Source organism: Gambusia affinis, linkage group LG14 (genome assembly GCF_019740435.1).
Source record: "Gambusia affinis linkage group LG14, SWU_Gaff_1.0, whole genome shotgun sequence".
Classification (NCBI taxonomy): Eukaryota; Metazoa; Chordata; class Actinopteri; order Cyprinodontiformes; family Poeciliidae; genus Gambusia; species Gambusia affinis.
In genome coordinates this window covers 16189055-16206664 of record NC_057881.1, presented here as the reverse complement: position 1 = coordinate 16206664, position 17610 = coordinate 16189055, and the positions used below count along the sequence as shown (strand labels likewise).

The 17610-nt window shown below is 37.2% G+C and overlaps 1 protein-coding gene across 2 annotated transcripts in view; it reads right to left on the bottom strand.

The window, feature by feature from the left end:
- Positions 1–12688, bottom strand: part of col9a2 (procollagen, type IX, alpha 2) — a 172585-nt gene extending 159897 nt beyond the window's left edge. For both annotated transcript variants that reach the window (XM_044138731.1, XM_044138730.1), the window contains exons 1-2: positions 12517–12688; positions 9332–9460 (exon numbers count right to left, since the gene is read on the bottom strand). The gene's annotated coding sequence lies outside the window, so the exon portion shown is untranslated. The remainder of the gene's footprint in view (positions 1–9331; positions 9461–12516) is intronic.
- Between the last annotated feature and the right edge of the window lie 4922 nt (positions 12689–17610).

Here is a 17610-nt window from a genome sequence, read left to right as displayed (position 1 = left end):
GGCTTGAAAAGTTGTTGATTGAAGACATCCTCTATCCAAACTGACTGAACTTAAGCTGGGAGATGTGTATCACAAAAGACTTACAACTAAGTGTAGTTCCACATAGTAATAACTCTTGTGAGGTTGAATACATAATGCATAGAATAGAAATATATTTTATTGCCCCATTATCGGAAAACTTCAATGCAACAGCAGTAAAGTGTCAGAATAAAGAAATTGTACACTAAGTTTTTGTTGAAATTTTGCCCTAAGTAAAAACAAAGTGCACACTCTTGAAAATCTTAGATTTAAAAGAAATTGAAAATCCTTTTTTTCTCCTCTGCTCTCTGCTGGTTTATCACATGAAATCCAAATAAACTACAGTAGGTAACATCTGTGGTTGTAATACAACTAAATGTAGAAGTCATGGGCTATGCTATGGATACATTTGACAAGGCACTGTGTGCATTTTACATATAGTTTAGTATGTTTAGTTTTAGTATAGTTTTAATAATGCCATTTGGAATCGGTTGGCCTCCCCAGCTGCTCATTGAAATCTCCATTTTTCTATTATTACACTTCATACAGGGAAGATAAAGGTCATGGGCATTTGCATTCCGCAGAGACAGTTGGATGCAAGAGATTGCTCCAGAAAAATGACACAAGGATCATGGGTTGGAGAATGACAGGAATGCTTTCACTTCTACAAACGCTAATCACAGTAACTGTCAGCCCAGTCACTTGCTTCTGCCACTCCTCTCTTATTTATTTATTTTTCATGCCACAGGCTTGTCTTCCTGGGTGACTTTGTGACAAAATGAAATGGGTTTCTTCTGTCTGGATGCCTAATGAGGCAGCTTTCATAAGAAGCCTGGGAGTAAAATAACAAATCTGAGGACACAAGCCTGCCTTGAGAATAGACAGAAGCCCTCATCCCTGTCCTGTGGAAGTGTTGTGTTCTTGCTTTCTTCATCTGATCACATTGTGTCTACTGTACTCCCTGCAGCCTGCATTAACAGCTGCTATCTTTGCCAGAACAGCATGTGTGAGTTTTATATTTGGAATGAATCATTTCAGTAGAACTTGTAACTGTTCAGAGGGCTATTTGTGTAAAACAAAAAATAAAATAAAATAAAATACATTTTTAAAATAGCATACGCATGCTCTATCCAAAAACTTTCAATCATACCTTCACACATCCCCAATCTTACGCAGCTTCACATTTGTGATAGCCGAGCATGTAGCCAGCAGACATTGAAAACATTCATTAATCTTAGGGTGACTTTCCTGGTGGGAGTTGGGGAATATCAACCTGTTATTTCTCTCTCCACTTCCAGTAGGTTTTCTGTCCCAGTGCCAGCAGTGGTCCAAAGACGAGTGGAAAAGGAGGCTTGGTCTCGACGGAGAGAGATGTGTGCCGCACATGCCCACAGCAGCCATAGGACAACATGCAGTGCAGCAGTTGGCCAGACAAACTGTGCTGAGAGTAAAACTCACTCAGTTCACTGGTGGAGTTCATTGATTTTTTAAGGCCATGTGAGAGACTCCCAATGCGCTAGGAAGATGGAACGGAGATGCGGGAGCTCTGTATTCAAGGTGTCAAAAGATGTTTTTTCGAGGTATCATCTCTCCTCATTTTAGTCTGTCCTCCCATTCGCAACCTGCTCCATACCCCCCCTCCGCACTTCTTTCTCCTTTAATAGGCTTTAATAAAGCCCGGCCAAGTGATGCAGGCAGGAGGTCTGGACATGGCAGTATGTACAGGCATTTGGTCAACTATTCAGCAGCATGCCAACAGAAAGAGTTGGAATGCAATACACCACAAGAAATGCCTCCAAGTAGGAACTTCAAAATCACAACATGGGGAAAATCAGATACATTTGTGATCCCTCTACTGCCATCCAATAGATGCTGTTTAAGTTCTGTAGTAAAAGAAGAATGTCTCCCCTTTGGTAAGTCTGGACCGGTCACAGAAAAATATAACTTGTTTCCAGATTAACAACAGAACGCATGTTGGAAGTCACTCAATCAATGGGATTAACTTCCAAGCTAAAGTACTGAAGAAATTTCACCTAATAGACCAACATAGAGCAGTGTATTTGTGCAGTTTTAAAGAGTTAGGAAAACGTGGTTTTATATTTCCAGTAAAACTCTGAAAACTGTATTGTACCTTAACATTTACCCTCTGAGCCCACTTTTTGCTACAACTGTACATCACCATAAGATTTAGAAAAACTATTGACCACTCTTATTTGCAAGATAGCTCAAACTCAATCTGACTGAATAAACATCCATCTGCAAGTCTAACTACAGATCAGCCATTCATAGTGGGACTTGCACACTGCAAAAACATGGAATCTTACCAACTATTTTTGGCCTACATTCTAGTAGAAATATCTTGGTTCAAAAACTAGTTTATCACAAACTTAGCAAGATATTGGGACTTTTTTAAGTAAACAATTCCTTACTATATTTATTAGTTCCACTGTTACATTACATGTTACAAGTGAATTAATCTGCCAGTGAAATTAGTGCTGTTTAAATTACGGAATTATTGATTTAAGCCACGCTCCAAGTCAATAGTAAGCAATATGTAAGTTTTCAGCAAGACAGTTGAAGATATTTAAACTAGAAACTAGACCAACAAGACTTAAGATTTTAATATTGGGAAATATGCAACAGTATTGGAGAATGTTGTATAACGATTCGACTTCAATACAAATAATTTTTAAAAAGTCTTACTATCTTTCTGCTTTGCATTGGAAACAATTTCCAGATAAGGAGTGGTTCATTCAGTTAAAAATTCAGTAAAAATTCATTATTTCCTCTTTGGCAATAGTTTATTGTTCCATTTGACCAGAACACGTCCTTCAACTTTATTTTTTGCTTTTTTGCTGTGTCCTCTACATGGCTTGTCATAAACTTTGAACAGGACTTATCCTCTTGGCTGCTTCTCTGATTAATGCTCATCTTGCCAAGCCTGGCAGTTTAGGTGGACAGCCATGCCTTGGTAAGTTTGCCAGATGATGGATTGAAGTCAATGTTCAAAGCTGGGAATGCCGTTTAATAACCTATTCAGCTTAAAACGTCTTCACTACTCCTAATCCACCATATGTGTTCTTGGGTCTTGATGATGCTGTATGTTCACTAATGCTTTCTAAAAGAACCTGTGAGGTCTTACCTGCACAGATGTATTTATGCTGAATTAAAATTACACACAAGTGGACTCCCATCTACTAATTAGGTGAATCCTGATCATGAATTTATCACACTTGATTTATCAAATTGCGGTAAGGCATCATAATGTGTGTACTTTAATGCTTATAATGACCAAAATTCATCATTCTGCATGTTTTCTCAGTAGTCCATCACAAACATTGATTTGTCTGTCAGCAGCAGACATTTGAAGGTGAAGCGGTCTTTTTTCCAGTGTGGTCCCATTTTGCCCTTGTACACTGACCTATTGTACAATCCATCAGTTACCGCCCAGTTTTTAAGATCGTTCATACAGAAAACAGAACTGGAAAATAGAGAGAAGATATACTGCAGCAAACACACAGCTGCAGGCGGGAACACATGCACACCCTGTACGCCTTGAAACAACATGATTAATGATCAAGCCAGAGTGGGTTCACTCTGTGCTCCTGTTCAGCCTAGGACTTATTTCCCCAATGTGATTGGTTGAGTTTTACGCACGCTCACACGTTCCAGGAAAAGGCTCGACTAACCCCAGTGTTGAACATGAAAGAGTAAACTAGATATAAAGTAGTAGCAAGATTAAATGGATTATCTGATAAATTAGGAATGCATGACAGAAAGGATAAGCTTTGCTTTGAGGACTAAAATTTGAAGGGCTAAAACATTTTGCTAAATATTTAAATATTCAACACTAAACTAATAACCCCCACCCCCAAACCTTTTTTCCAACAAAAAAAAAAAAACATATTTAAAATTTAGCTGAATGTTTGTTCGATCTACAGGGGTTTCTTGCAGGTTTCACTAAGTTAAATCAAATACCTTTTTAAACCAGTATGAATGAAATTCAAGACCAACATGACATATTACCAGAAACATTCAAATCAACATTTAAATGGCTTAGAACCCACCTGTTTAGAGTTCCCTCTGATTAGTAGTAACTTGAACATTGAGCAACATATTTTATGTGTATTTGCTTGATGATTTAGACAAAATGATGGCATTTGACAAAATATAATGTTTCATTAGTAATGACTGTAGGATGCTTTTATGATGAGAAGAGCATTGGACAGCCTTCTCACTCAAATGTGCTATGCAAATAAACTTTACTTACCATTTCAACACAAAAACTTTTTATTATTATCAATTTAGCTGTCAAAGATTCGAGTGCATCAACTAAAAAAAAGATTACATTTTCTCAGTATTAAAACACCCAATCCAAACGGCTGTCTTGCCAACACAACATTAATGCATGGCAAGATGCAACATCATCCTGCATATGTCTGAGCTCACTCCCTTTAGCACCAATGTCAGTGTAAAGGGTTTTGAGTTGCCAAGTTATTGTTTATACAAAGTGACAGACAGGGCTTTGAGGTGCAGTATGTAACTTTCATAAAAAACAGAAGGCAGAGCTTAGCGCCGTCGATCACCGTTCAGGTGGCAATGCTCATGCGAGATTAGCTTAACTTTGACAAGAAAAATAGAAGAGTTTTAACTTCTCTATAATTTGCTAAAATTAAAACTATTAAATACGAATTGGACAAAGAAAAATGTCAACACAGCTTGTCAAGACAAGCCAACACTGTACGAGAAAACGTTTGGAAAGTCACGGTGGGAGAGACATTACTGAAGATATGATGCTTGTCACCCTTCATCTGATCAATGCATGGATTTTAAAAGCCCTTCAAGAATGTCAGATCTACTTAATATCACATTATTCATCACAGATTATAGCTTCATAGGGTTTTTGTGACTTCCAGAGCAGTTAGGAGTTGTTGTTTTTTTTTTGTTGTTGTGAAATGAAGTGGGCAAATATCACCTGAAATATATTTTGCAATATAATTTGCATATGGGGCACCATATACAAATTGAGCAGTAATTGAATTAAAGAGAAATGTTTATTTGCCTAAAATTACAATAATAGTTATCAGTGAGGGCATGGTATGTTTAAAAGAAAAAGGTCAAACATTTGATACTAAAAATGAAGAACTGAAAATAGCATTAAGACATTTGAAATGTGTACTGTGCATTTTTTTTATAGTTGTAGCATGAAAACGTGAAAACGTTATGCTATAGGGTGTGAATACGTTTTGGAAATGGAGCTGATTTAACATCAGGGAGCTTGTCTGTATTTTCAGAATGGAACTACCTTTTATGTCAACATGGCAAATGAAGAAGGTCACACAGGTCAGCAACCACTGTATTATTGATTCTGCAGTATTGTGCTGAAACGTCCTTTTCCTAAAGTGTGGTATGAGCCATCTGCATAAGCAGATCATGCTTATGCATCATGCCTCGAGACGTTGAAGTGCAAACTGAAGACACTTAAAACCCCTCATTATGAAGAAATGTAAATCTTTTACTGGGAATTGCTGGTCATGTTAATGGGCAGAAGAGGTTTAGACAAAGGTAACAGAGACACAACTACTTTATTATAGCTATATGTGTGGGTTTTCATTTCTGTTGCTCTTGATGTCCAAGTCATGCAAAGTTTGTGTTTTCAAAAGCACGCTCTATCACACCACCAAGTTAATTCTACAGGGAGAAAATGCATGTGCAAGCTTTCGCAAACTGAGCAGCTGGTCTCCCCTGTGGGAGTCATTAGCAGTGAAGCTCATCCTTTTGTCACACACTCCAGTGTCTGTCCCTCACCTCTCAGTCCAACCTCAGGGCCCATCATGTTCTTTCTGCACACCTGGCTTTAGTACCTACTTCTATCTGACTTCAAGGCTTTGCTGGCTGCCTGCTCCCATAGAAACTGAGCTAGATAACAAAAAAGAAAGGCAGAGAAGAACAAGAGAGATGGGGTGAAAATGGGAATTAAGATAGAGTACGAGAATACGGTATCCTTTCTCAATAACCCATTATCCTGGGTTCTTTCAGTATTCCACATCCAATACGTGGCGGTCTATTTAAAGTTTAAGACGAAAAAAAGCACAAGTCCCCAATCTACATCTGTTTTTCTCCATTTATTCATTCATCCATCCATCCATGCATTTGTTTATCTCTTCTGTGTGCTGCCCGACAGCAGGAGAGGCACTTCCTTTCTAATCTTGGTGCTACAGAGGAGGGGTAACTTCAGATATACAGACCCCCTTCTATTTGTATATGCCCACAAAAATCTATTTATATTTACTACGGACAACATACCAACAAATGCTCTGCCTTACCCCAGGAAGTCCCAGTGCACATCTCCAAGAAAGCCCAACTCTAATCCAACTCAACCTTGTGTGTGCTTTTAAGATGGAAATATAAATTGTTTCTCTACCTGTACTTGTTCTTGGAAATCGATCAAGGCGAGTGGATATCAGACTGGTTACAAAGGTGGCTGGAATTGGGTGTGACAGCTCTTGCAGAAACTATAGCAATATCTTCCTATTGCAGAAGCTATTTGTCTGATTTACAATGGACAACCAAGGAATCTAAATGATCCTGAGCAGAAGTACCCAAACTAAAAAGACTGTTGTACAAACTTCAGTTCCCGGCCCGGGGTCTTTCTGAACGGAGTTTGCATGTTCTCCCTGTGCATGCATGGGTTCTCTCCGGGTACTCTGGCTTCCAACCTGTCAGATTGATTGGTCTCTCTCAAATTTTCCTTAAGGTGGGGTGTGTGTGTGTGTATGCATGGTTGTTTGTCCTGTTTGTCTCTGTGCTGCTCTGTGATCAACTGGCAACCTGTCCAGGGTGTGCACCACCTCTCAACTACTCAACAATGAATAACTGTTGTTAACAATTAGTTGTAGTCAAAACCAGATTCCTACTGGCACAAATACAAATGACTAAGACGACAATAAACCATTTCTTTCCACTTCATTTCTATGTTCTCCATCATGTTGGTCTGTAGTTAAACATCCACAAAAGAATATTGAATATTGTGATTGTGAATACTCTTTCAAAGCACTGTCGGAGTTATGGTCTCTTATATAGGCACTATTCTCACTTGAGATAGTCTAGGATTACTCCCAAAAGGCCACACCTCAGAGAATCTGAAGAAAGTCAGCATAGATGGCGAATGAACTCCGCTTATGGATTTCCAGTCTGAATAAAGTGGCTCATTCCATTCAAATGGCTGTGACCCTAACACAATTAACCTGGCAATTTGTCATTTTCTAAGGCATTGACCGGGGAGTTTGAGGAAATTGGACAACCTGTCATCATCTTTCAATATCTGATGGGTCATGGAGGGGAATACAAATGATAGTCAAGCCTTTTCACCTATGCTAATTATTTGTCATTCTTAATTTTCAAAATTTCACTCCAGCAACTGGCTTTTTTTAAACAACAGCTTTTACTGGCTATGTTCCCCGATTACTACCTCAATGTTTGACCTACAAAAGCAATATCTACCAAAGAATCAGAGTCCTCTACAAGAATGCTAATCACAACTGCAACTACTGCTTGAGGAAGCAAAGCAATGCAGAACCTCCCAACTGGATGAATGAAAATACTATTGATTTCCTGTGGAGGCACAGTGCCAGACCCAATGCACAAGCACACAGGGTAGATCAGGTGTTAATGAATATCAATGTTAATCTAATGAAAGTGCAAAAGGGAGAGAGCAGGAATGCTGAGGTTAAAGCAAAAGGAGGAGGAAGATGAGCATTTGAAAGTCAAAAGAGTTCATGCATCAAAAATGTCTCGGTAAAAATGAAGACGCTTACTTACACCAAACAATCCATGTGTTCATTAGCAGAAAAACAGATCCTAATACCCACTGGGAGTGGGGTTTTTTTTCCTCTTTTTACTGAGAAATATGGAAGCTTTGCTGTTATCACAGCCCTTCTTGTTCAATCTTATCCCCCTCAAGTGCAGCAATTATCAGGGTGACAGGGTAAAACCTGTCATCTGAACACATACCAGGTCAAAAGTCTCCTCGCTTTGCTCTGCACCCATTGTTAATTCTCTCCTATTTTACACCATTGATCTCCTGCCTCCCAGCCCAAGAATCGCGGTCTTTGTGGAGCTGTTAAGCTGCCCGGCAACTAGACTTTCCGCCCTCTTGTTGAAAACTCAGAAATCAATTCTGGCCTCCCATGGTTTGCCAACAGGCTGAAAAGACATACATTTATTAAAAGGACCAAAGGAGAAGTACTTGGTACAATAAATAATAGATTTTACCAAGGACAGTGGCATGCACAGGTATTGTACATTTATATTATGGCAACTAATATTTTACTTAAGCTTTTGCAAAGATATTCTCATCAAACGTCTAACTCCAAGATGGAAAGCCAGGGCTTAAATTCTACAGATGCACCTTCTTTAGCTCAAAAATACAATAGAAAACTGGAATTGTGTTTTACATTGGGCCCAGTAATCAAAAGCTCCCATTTACAAATTTACACTGAATTCACACTCAATGCAGCTGATGCTTCATTTTAATTGTATGTAATGTCTTGAAGCTGTTCTCTGTCTTGCAACGAGTTATTTGGCAAAGCCTTGTTTAAGGCTCACACAAAAAATGTCAGTTTACTTCCAAAACTTTAACTTGTTAAATGAGCTAAAAAGAGATAGCATTTATCTGTGTAATGGCTGCAAACATGCAGTAAAAATATGACGAGATCACAGAGTTTGTTCGAGCCAGAGAATGCCAGATTGTGACAGATTGAAGTTATGTCGTTCTGCTAGGCCTGTAAGTTTAAAGACGTAGCATCCCAACTTTTTCCTATTTCTTTTGCTTTTCTATCATTTAAGAAAAGTCAAATTCAGTTGTTTGAAAAATCAAAATTTTAAGCTAGAAATCAAAGTAACCTTTTATCAATAAGCCTTCTGTTCACAAACCGATTTTGTGAACAATCTATGAGCAGCATATTTGTAAGCAGCTGACTGAAAGCCTGCTAACCCAGCAGACAGCCTGACTAATTTGCTAATATCGGCTTATTGTACCTGTGTCTGAGAGCAGAACACCAAAAAACGTATAATCACCTCCTCAGTAAGATCTCAAAGACTACTTCTAAATTTAACACTTCAATAACTCATTTGTCTGATAGCTGGAACAAGCTAATTAAATAATATAACTGTAAATAGTTCAAATAAATGGAGAAGCAAAAAACTAGACTGCTTTTAAAGTATCACTTTAAATTACAAGAAAGGTAAAAACTAAGTCTAATGGTGTCAGACATTAATCTGTCCATTCCTTTAAGATTTTATATGTGGTTACCTTGGCAACTGGGTAAGCAGATGAACCATCACATCCTTCAGGTCCTCCTGGGGGACAGCCAGGAACTTCCAGGTCAGCTGTTGTCGTCCTCTCTCCAGCATGTTTAGGGCTTCCCTCTCACCTTCAGGACTGCCAAAGGAAAATAGTGTCAGAAACAGTAATTTAGGTTCTTTCAGCTTCAGTGCAAAGGCCAGCGGCAAGTTAGATATGCTGTAAATTTGGCAGTTGAAACTGCAACTGTGACAGCTGTTTCCTTATCTGTCAAATGTTTGACAAACCTCTTTTGCTAGGGTGCTCAGGCTTAGAAAGGCAGAAGGGTTACAGGACGAAATAATGTTGCGACTTTGTCCACATATGCGGACAGACTCAGTCATCTGACTACACAGATGGTACACAGATGCTAAGGAGAGGAACACATCTCAGCTGCAGCTGCAGCACCACACAGAAACTGCCAGTAGAATCTTGCGAGCAAAAAGGGCACAGCTAAGTTTGTGAAGGATAACAATCAGAGCACAGCACACAATTTCCGCCTGGTTCATCGGAAAAGAAAAATTCTGGATAGAATCCGTTTTATTTCAACTATTTCACACCACACTTCACATGAATGGGACTTTGTATGCAAACTAAAAGTCCTCTTCTTGTAGCCAGCTGCTGGTGAACATCACAGACCAAACAGTTTTCAACTGCTGATTAGACAAAATATTCAACAACAAAAAAAAAAAAAAAATTGAAATTTAACAAACCCACTTTTAACTGAGCGTGACATCAGGGGTCAATACCGATAAAATCCTTCACACATTATTGGCTGGTTTTAAGTTGTTGGTTTAATAGTCTGACTGAATGATTAAACTCATCGCAACAAACCTGAGCACACATGAGAGGTATTGCTCCTAAACCCAACAAACCAAAATGCCTGCTATACACCTGCTAATTCTATAAAAACAAACATATTAAGTTAATATACATTTAATTAAGACATATTACCATTGCAAACATAAAATTAGTCAGATAAACACCTAAAATATGTTCAATGACACATTCCTCTCAGATAAAATAATCAGAGCTGGTAGAAAGAAAGGGGGGAAAAAAAAGTTTCTCACAGCTTTTGGAGCTCCTCGCCTGACATATATCCTGAAGCAGGTAAGGCTGAGACACCAGCACACCTCCATGTTACCAACATGCCTCCTGCCCCCTGTCAGGTCTGTCGTGAGGTTAATCTGTAGTTAGCTTGTGTGTATTTTTAACGCCTCCACCATCCTTAAGCCATGTTCCAAACTCCCTAAAGGCAACTTTGTTCCACTTTTCACAAAGAGTATAGGTTAACTAGAGGAATAACTCTCCACATTAAAGATTCGGGAGATTTTTTTTTTTTTATAAAAAGTACAAAAGGTTTCTCATTACTGAATCGATTAGATTTAATTCACAAAAAGTGATGCAGATAGACTACATCCTGAAAAACTGCACCTTTTCATAGCTGCTCCACCCGTGAATGTCTGGATTTTTCCAGACAAAACCATTTCCAAGTGTATAAATGTGCATCCATGGTAATCAAATTACAAAAGCTGTTGAAAGAAGGTTACTCTTCAGAGGTTTCACACTCAAGTGCTGTAAAAGCAGAAAGGTCTGCTAGAGAGGTACTATTTAATCGCATTAAAGTATCTAATTCAATTTGAATATTTTTTTTTTATTATTTGGGGAGAAAAATCATCAGCTTAAAATTCTGCCCAGATGGTGCCTCAGCTAAGAGGTTTCTTGATTAAGAAACAGAGTTAACAGGAAGATTTGTTACTCCCAAGAGCTCCAGGGTTGGTTAAGTAGATAAAAGATGAGAACAAAATATATATGATGCTCTTGAATAGTTGGGGCTCCCTTTCACTTTATAACCTCCGTGATGTCAAGGAATGTTCAAAAGCAAAATAAAGGAACAATCTGCTCTTTAATATCTTTAAGTGACTGTGAATTTATTACAGCTGGAATGGTGCAAAAAAAGTCTGGACTGATTTAACTTCAGATAATTAGAAAAGACGGTATATGTGTCTTGTTATTTGGTGCAAGTAAACTTCTGGTTTCAACTGTAGCCAGGCATTAAGAGAGGTGTCCACAATAGGCAGCCAGCATAGCACTGTTTGCTGTCTTCCTAAACACGGGTATTTGAGAAAAGTACAGGAGGAACTCTTTAGTCTCAACTGCAGGCTTTACTTCATAAATACAGAGTCAAAAATGAATCTTATAGGGTTTATACAGCAAAAAATACAAACCGAGGTGAATCCGTGGGTCATAACAAAGGGATAAAAATGGCGACAACCTGAAATGGCCGTGACACGAAAAGCAAACGGCACCGAGCTGCAATAGAATTCCCTCTATTCAACTGAATTCATCCCAACGCGAACCAATTACATCTTAGTCCAATACAGTCAGGCAGGTTCAGGTTTAAATCCAATTTCAGGTTTAATCCAATTTCATATCGTCCAAATATACCACAACACAAGACAATAAAATCAGATGTAATAAATTTAACCAATGGCCTAAGAAAAATGTTGTTCATGTAAGAAAGTCCATTTGCATCACATTTTCACTTTGATTTAGTCCTTAGGGTATACTCAAAGAAATGCACACCTGTGAAATAAATGCCTTGCATTTAGAAAGTTGTGCGGACTAATAAGAATGATAAATTACTTTTCATACTTTGTACTCCCAAAAGACTCAAGTCTTTTCTTTTCCAGCATACTGAAACCACATTCTGTAACAATTTAAAGCTGGTGTCACACCATCCCATTTTGCCATGTCTGCTAGCAGAGTTTCAATTCATGTTTTATGTAAAGATTCCATCCTTTTGCAGATTTAACTTGCCACAGTCCAGATTCTTTTACACCCAGCATAAAAAATAAAACACAGCTCTTTCTGCAGTGTACATGCTTTAAATATGGATGGAAGGATGGAAAGACACAAACACTGAAAGCAAATGACATGGAAACCCAACAAATTACATTTAAACAAAAATCAATTTGGGCAAAAAAGGAAACATAAACAATAATTAGTATCCATTAAATTATATCTACGACATGTTTTATACATCTAGGACATAAACTATCTGGCTTAGCTATTTATTAATCTACAACAAATCACAGAACGTAGCACATAGCTACGCACGAGCTTGAAGTGCTGCTTTCGAGAATGTAACTCACCGGAGAAGAAGCTCGGCAGAAGATAATGATTCAACACACACACACACACACACACAACAAAAAAAAAAATAATTCTAATCCTTGATATGAAAAGTGCCAAAAGATAAAACTACAAATCACATTTCTTCAACAAAAATCCTCATGGAAGGAACAACAGACACAACCCTTCTAACTTTTCTTCTTCTTCGTATTATTAATAGATTCTTACTTCCCTCTAGCGGTTATTTTTGGAACTGACTCAGATTCACTATTAGTATATAAAATAAAATTGTTCACTATTAGACAAAATTATTGTAGTACTTCCGGTATTTATTCCAGACACTTTAAAGGAGGGTATTCTAATCATCAATGAACATGCTAAAAAAACTGAGTTAAAGTTAAAGACGGTAGAAGCAAAAAGAAGATGAAATAGACTACTTGTAGCAGTAACTGAAATCATGCATCTCAAAGTGAAATATTTTGGGAAAAGGCTGTGGTTCTCATCTTACTTCTATATACAACACTTGATCCAACATTCCTTTACTGTTGAATGAATCTAAAAACAAAATGCAAGTCTGACAATCTGCTAGTTCTCAACTTTGTCTGGTCAGGCACTTTATACAGTTTGCTTTTAAGCTCCAATTTCCAGTTGTGTTTTATTTATCCCTCTTTAGCCTTTGGTTTTATTTACTTATGATCTCAAGCTATTTTGTTACTGCTATAAAAATACTGTGCTGGTGTTTGTAGTCCCACATTATGCCTTTACTGGTGAGGACTCCTACCTCTTCTGAGTCAATCATGATTGGTGCTATGGAAAAAGCAAATCTAAACCCTGCCTGAATACAAAGATTCTAAAAATGTACTTAATTGAGGATATAACATGAAACTCTAGACCTACTCAATACAGAAAGTGTTAAGCATGGCATATTCTATACTACGAAACCTTATGTGAGTATTTAGTCTTATTTTTTAATTATTTTAAAAATATTGTTATAGATAATATTAAAACAGTAATTGGGTGTTTTTCAACACTTGAAATAATTGTGTTTTTCAAATTTTTCAATTGAAATAATTAGATTATTTTGTATGTTTGTTTAAAATGTTACTGTTAATACTGATGTGCGGTTATATAGTAAGCATCTCATAGCCACCATTTCTATAAGAAGTTCATAGAAAAGTGGAAAAAAAAAGTTTGCCTTCAGGTATCAGACAATGGAAACTAAGACATTTTTCTGTCCCCCCATAGACTGAGTCTTGTTTTTTTAAACCCAAAACTTAGCTACTTGCTGAAATAATCATCTTCTATGCAAGTAAAATTTGCACCTACGCAAATTTCTCCATGTCCTGGTTTTTATTTAGTCATGCTACATTGTGTCATTAAAAAGAAGTTAAACCTCTGAGGGAGACCTTTTCCTCTGTGTGCACACAAAGCTAGAGCACAGCATGCTGTGTTTGTATTGCTGTTTTTATTCATGTTTAAAGAATATCCTGCTGAGAAGAGTGCGCACACATCTGGGATAATTGCAGCTTCTGATGTCATGCTATTTGTCAGGGCTGCAGCTTTCACACATGTGTAACCTGAGGTTACATAGATCTTGCTTGAGAGAAAATGTGAATTAGAGGGAAAATGTAGCAATGTTACATTTTAGGGGAATGTTTTTCTGCTTCCCTGTCGAATTCCCTTCTCACACTCCAGATCAACCAGTCTCTGGAGAGATTAGCCAACTTTTTTTCATATGCTCAGTCAAACAGATGAAAGAAGACATATATGGGAGGCAGTTATATATAAAAAAGTAAATGTATCTCCCTCTGGAGATTATTAGGAGGTGAGTCAAGAAATAGCTGCACTTACCTCCAGTTTTTCTACCGTCTATCCCCAATGTGGCAGATTTCGTCAAAGTGCATCCTTGATACATTTTTGATGCATCTTTGTCAGTCCATCCTAGTAAATAAAAAGCATCATGAGACAGATAACCATACACACATGTTCCCTCCTAACACCATTTCAGAATAATAAAAAACAAACCCAATATGCATGTCCTTTGACTGTGGAAGGAAGCCGAAGTATCTGGAGGAAACCCACGCAAAGACACCGTCATCAAACAAACTAGGCATTGATAACATTGAATACAAATACTACAGCCTCATTGTGTTTCTTGTTGTTAAAAATATTTAATTCAATTGGTTGCCAAGTGGTGTTTTATAAAACCCCTGATAAGAGTGATGGGTCAGGAAACATTCCCATCAAACTATTAAAATGTAGGACATTCGATTTCTTTAAATTTCAAACAGCACACATGCACAGCTCTACTAAAATAAATCAACAAAACTGCAACTCAAAAAACTGCAAAGACTCTGTCATACTGCTTAATCTAATGTTATATTAGGTGGAAAATTTTCCTTACCTCAGCATGCTATGTGCTTGAAAGTGAAATTGATATGATATACATTCAAATTAATTCAGCAAATAATTGTCTAATCAGTTGCGGGTGTTTATAGGGCATTGAAATTTCATTCTCTGACAGTTTGTTGATACTTTGAAGTACCGTACACAAAACAACAAAAAGAGCAAATATAATACATCCCATCAATACACAGAAAAACTCCAATTCAAATGTTACTTAAGAATTTTCACACAGGGCTTAAGGTTACGCAGAATCTATTTCTGTTCCTCGTGCTTAGGCCTACTCAGCACTATAATGCTCAATATGCCACTCCACTCTCAATGCAGCTGTAAAAGTGACAAGACAGGCAGATGCTTTAGTTGTTTTTATAATTTCTGTTAAGCATTGTTTGTAACCAGGAATCTCTTTGAAAAGCTGAATTTGTCTTTTGTGTAAGTAAAACATAGCAGCCATTTATCCAGCTGGGTTGGATAAGCTCCACACAAAATAGTAACTATTCGTAAAACATTGCTAACAGCTAAGTTCTTTGCTGTCAAACTGTTTGGATTGAGTTTGACTAGTTTTTTCCTTTGAGCTCTGTGTCAGGTCTCAAGATTACTGCCAACTTTTTTAGGAAAAAGAAACACAACTCTGTTTTAATGAGATATATTTAATCTCTGTGATGTTTTTTTTCTCATCTTTCATCTGTTTACCTCTTGTCCAAAATAGTGCTAAAAAGAAGTCTTACCGCTAATTCAACAAATGAACATGATCTAAACTTCAGCTGTTAAAAGTAAGGAAAAACATTAAGCAAAGACCTGACACAGGACACAAGATTTACATAATCCTCCATCTGAGTTGTGGATTTTATGCCACGTCTTTGCCTTGAGCCTCATTGGAGATGAGATTGGTTTGAAAAATACTGTTTTTGTTTATAAAACTTTATATCTTTGGCCATTTTCATAAACACAAATGAAAAAACAAGAACAAGTTTTCATTTGGTGCAATTTCAGAATAGTTTGTTTCTTGTGCTGAAGTTTTTGTATACTGAATAATATGTCTGCTGCCTGGGGTGTTTCTTTCTTTGGCTGGATGCTGTGAAGTGGCATCTCTATATCATGAAACAAATCAACATACCCTGATGTATTTTTATCTTGGCTATCTTTTTTGTCAAAACTTTACATTTGGACACTTTAGCTGCAGTTTTTGTTTTCTGAAGCCAAAGTTTGTCTCTTCTTTTTAACTGTTTCCTCGCCTGCATGTTTTGAGCTAGAAGCAAATTCCAATTTCACATGCACTGATCATAGATTTTAGTGTTGATTTTTGGCCACTAAGATCTGATCTGATGATGTCAATTTCCACCAAACTGGACTCTCTTAAGCGCTAGAAATCTACTTCTACTTTTTGAATTCATTTGATATGTAACTATTTTCTCAAAATGTAATAAAAAAAAATCATACTGGAAAAAAAGTAAAGGAGAGGGAGCAGAACATGCTACAGATGTCTCTGTCAGCATGCCTCAAAATCTAAAAAAATATTGTCTGTGATCAATCCTTTATAATTTATGTTGGGACCAGAGGTAACATAACACTGTGTGGAAAACAAAGCTTTATAAACAAACACAACATAGAAAACAAGGTGACATTTACTACCATCTTTAGCAGCGTATGTTAGCAATTAGCTCAGTTAACTATGGGATGTTGACATCAATGTAACCTCTTAGCTTTAGTGTTGTGCATTTCCAGACTAATATCCTCCTCACCGCCACATTTGTAGTTTCCAACCAGCCAATTTCAAATCAAAGCTTTTGAAGCTTAAATTATGTTTTCTTGGTAAATCTTTACATGGATTCTACATGGAAAATGGTAAAATCTCAGAAAATTTGCAGTGAACTCATATTTCTTAAAATCTGAAAAGCATTAAGAGGCTAATTTGAAGAAACGTAGCACTATCCAAATATTTCAAGACCTACTTACATCCGCTATTTTCTGCAACTCTCTGGTTATGATTAAAAATTCACATTTTCTTTCAATCAATCAATCAATCAAACTTTATTTGTATAGCACATTTCAGCAGCAAGGCATTTCAAAGTGCTTTACATCAAATCAAACACAAAACACAATGCAACATAGAATCAACAATAAAAACACAACATCAATAAATTTGCAATTGATTACGTTTCGAATACAACTCTAAACAAGTGGGTTTTTAGTTGAGATTTAAAGGAAGTCAGTGTTTCAGCTGTTTTACAGTTTTCTGGAAGTTTGTTCCAGATTTTTGGTGCATAGATGCTAAATGCCGCTTCTCCTCGTTTGGTTCTGGTTCTGGGGATGCAGAGCAGACCAGAACCAGAAGACCTGAGAGTTCTGGAAGGTTGATACAACAGCAGCAGATCTTTAATGTATTGTGGTGCTAAACCATTCAGTGATTTATAAACTAACAACAGTATTTTAAAGTCTATTCTTTGAGCTACAGGGAGCCAGTGGAGCAGTGACGTGCGGTCAGGGGAGGCAGGTGAGGCAGTGCCTCACCAGCCATCATGGAAAGAAAGAAAATATATAATCATAAAGTAATTTAAATTGTTATATTCATCCGGTGGTTTGTACTAAAAAATATTTATTTTTCATGTAGCTTCACCAATTTCGATTTTTATTTGTTCAAAATCGCTGAATTTTCTTATTTTCCCATTCAAATGCTTGGAAGCGATGCCGGTGAGGCAGCAGCGAGCTCT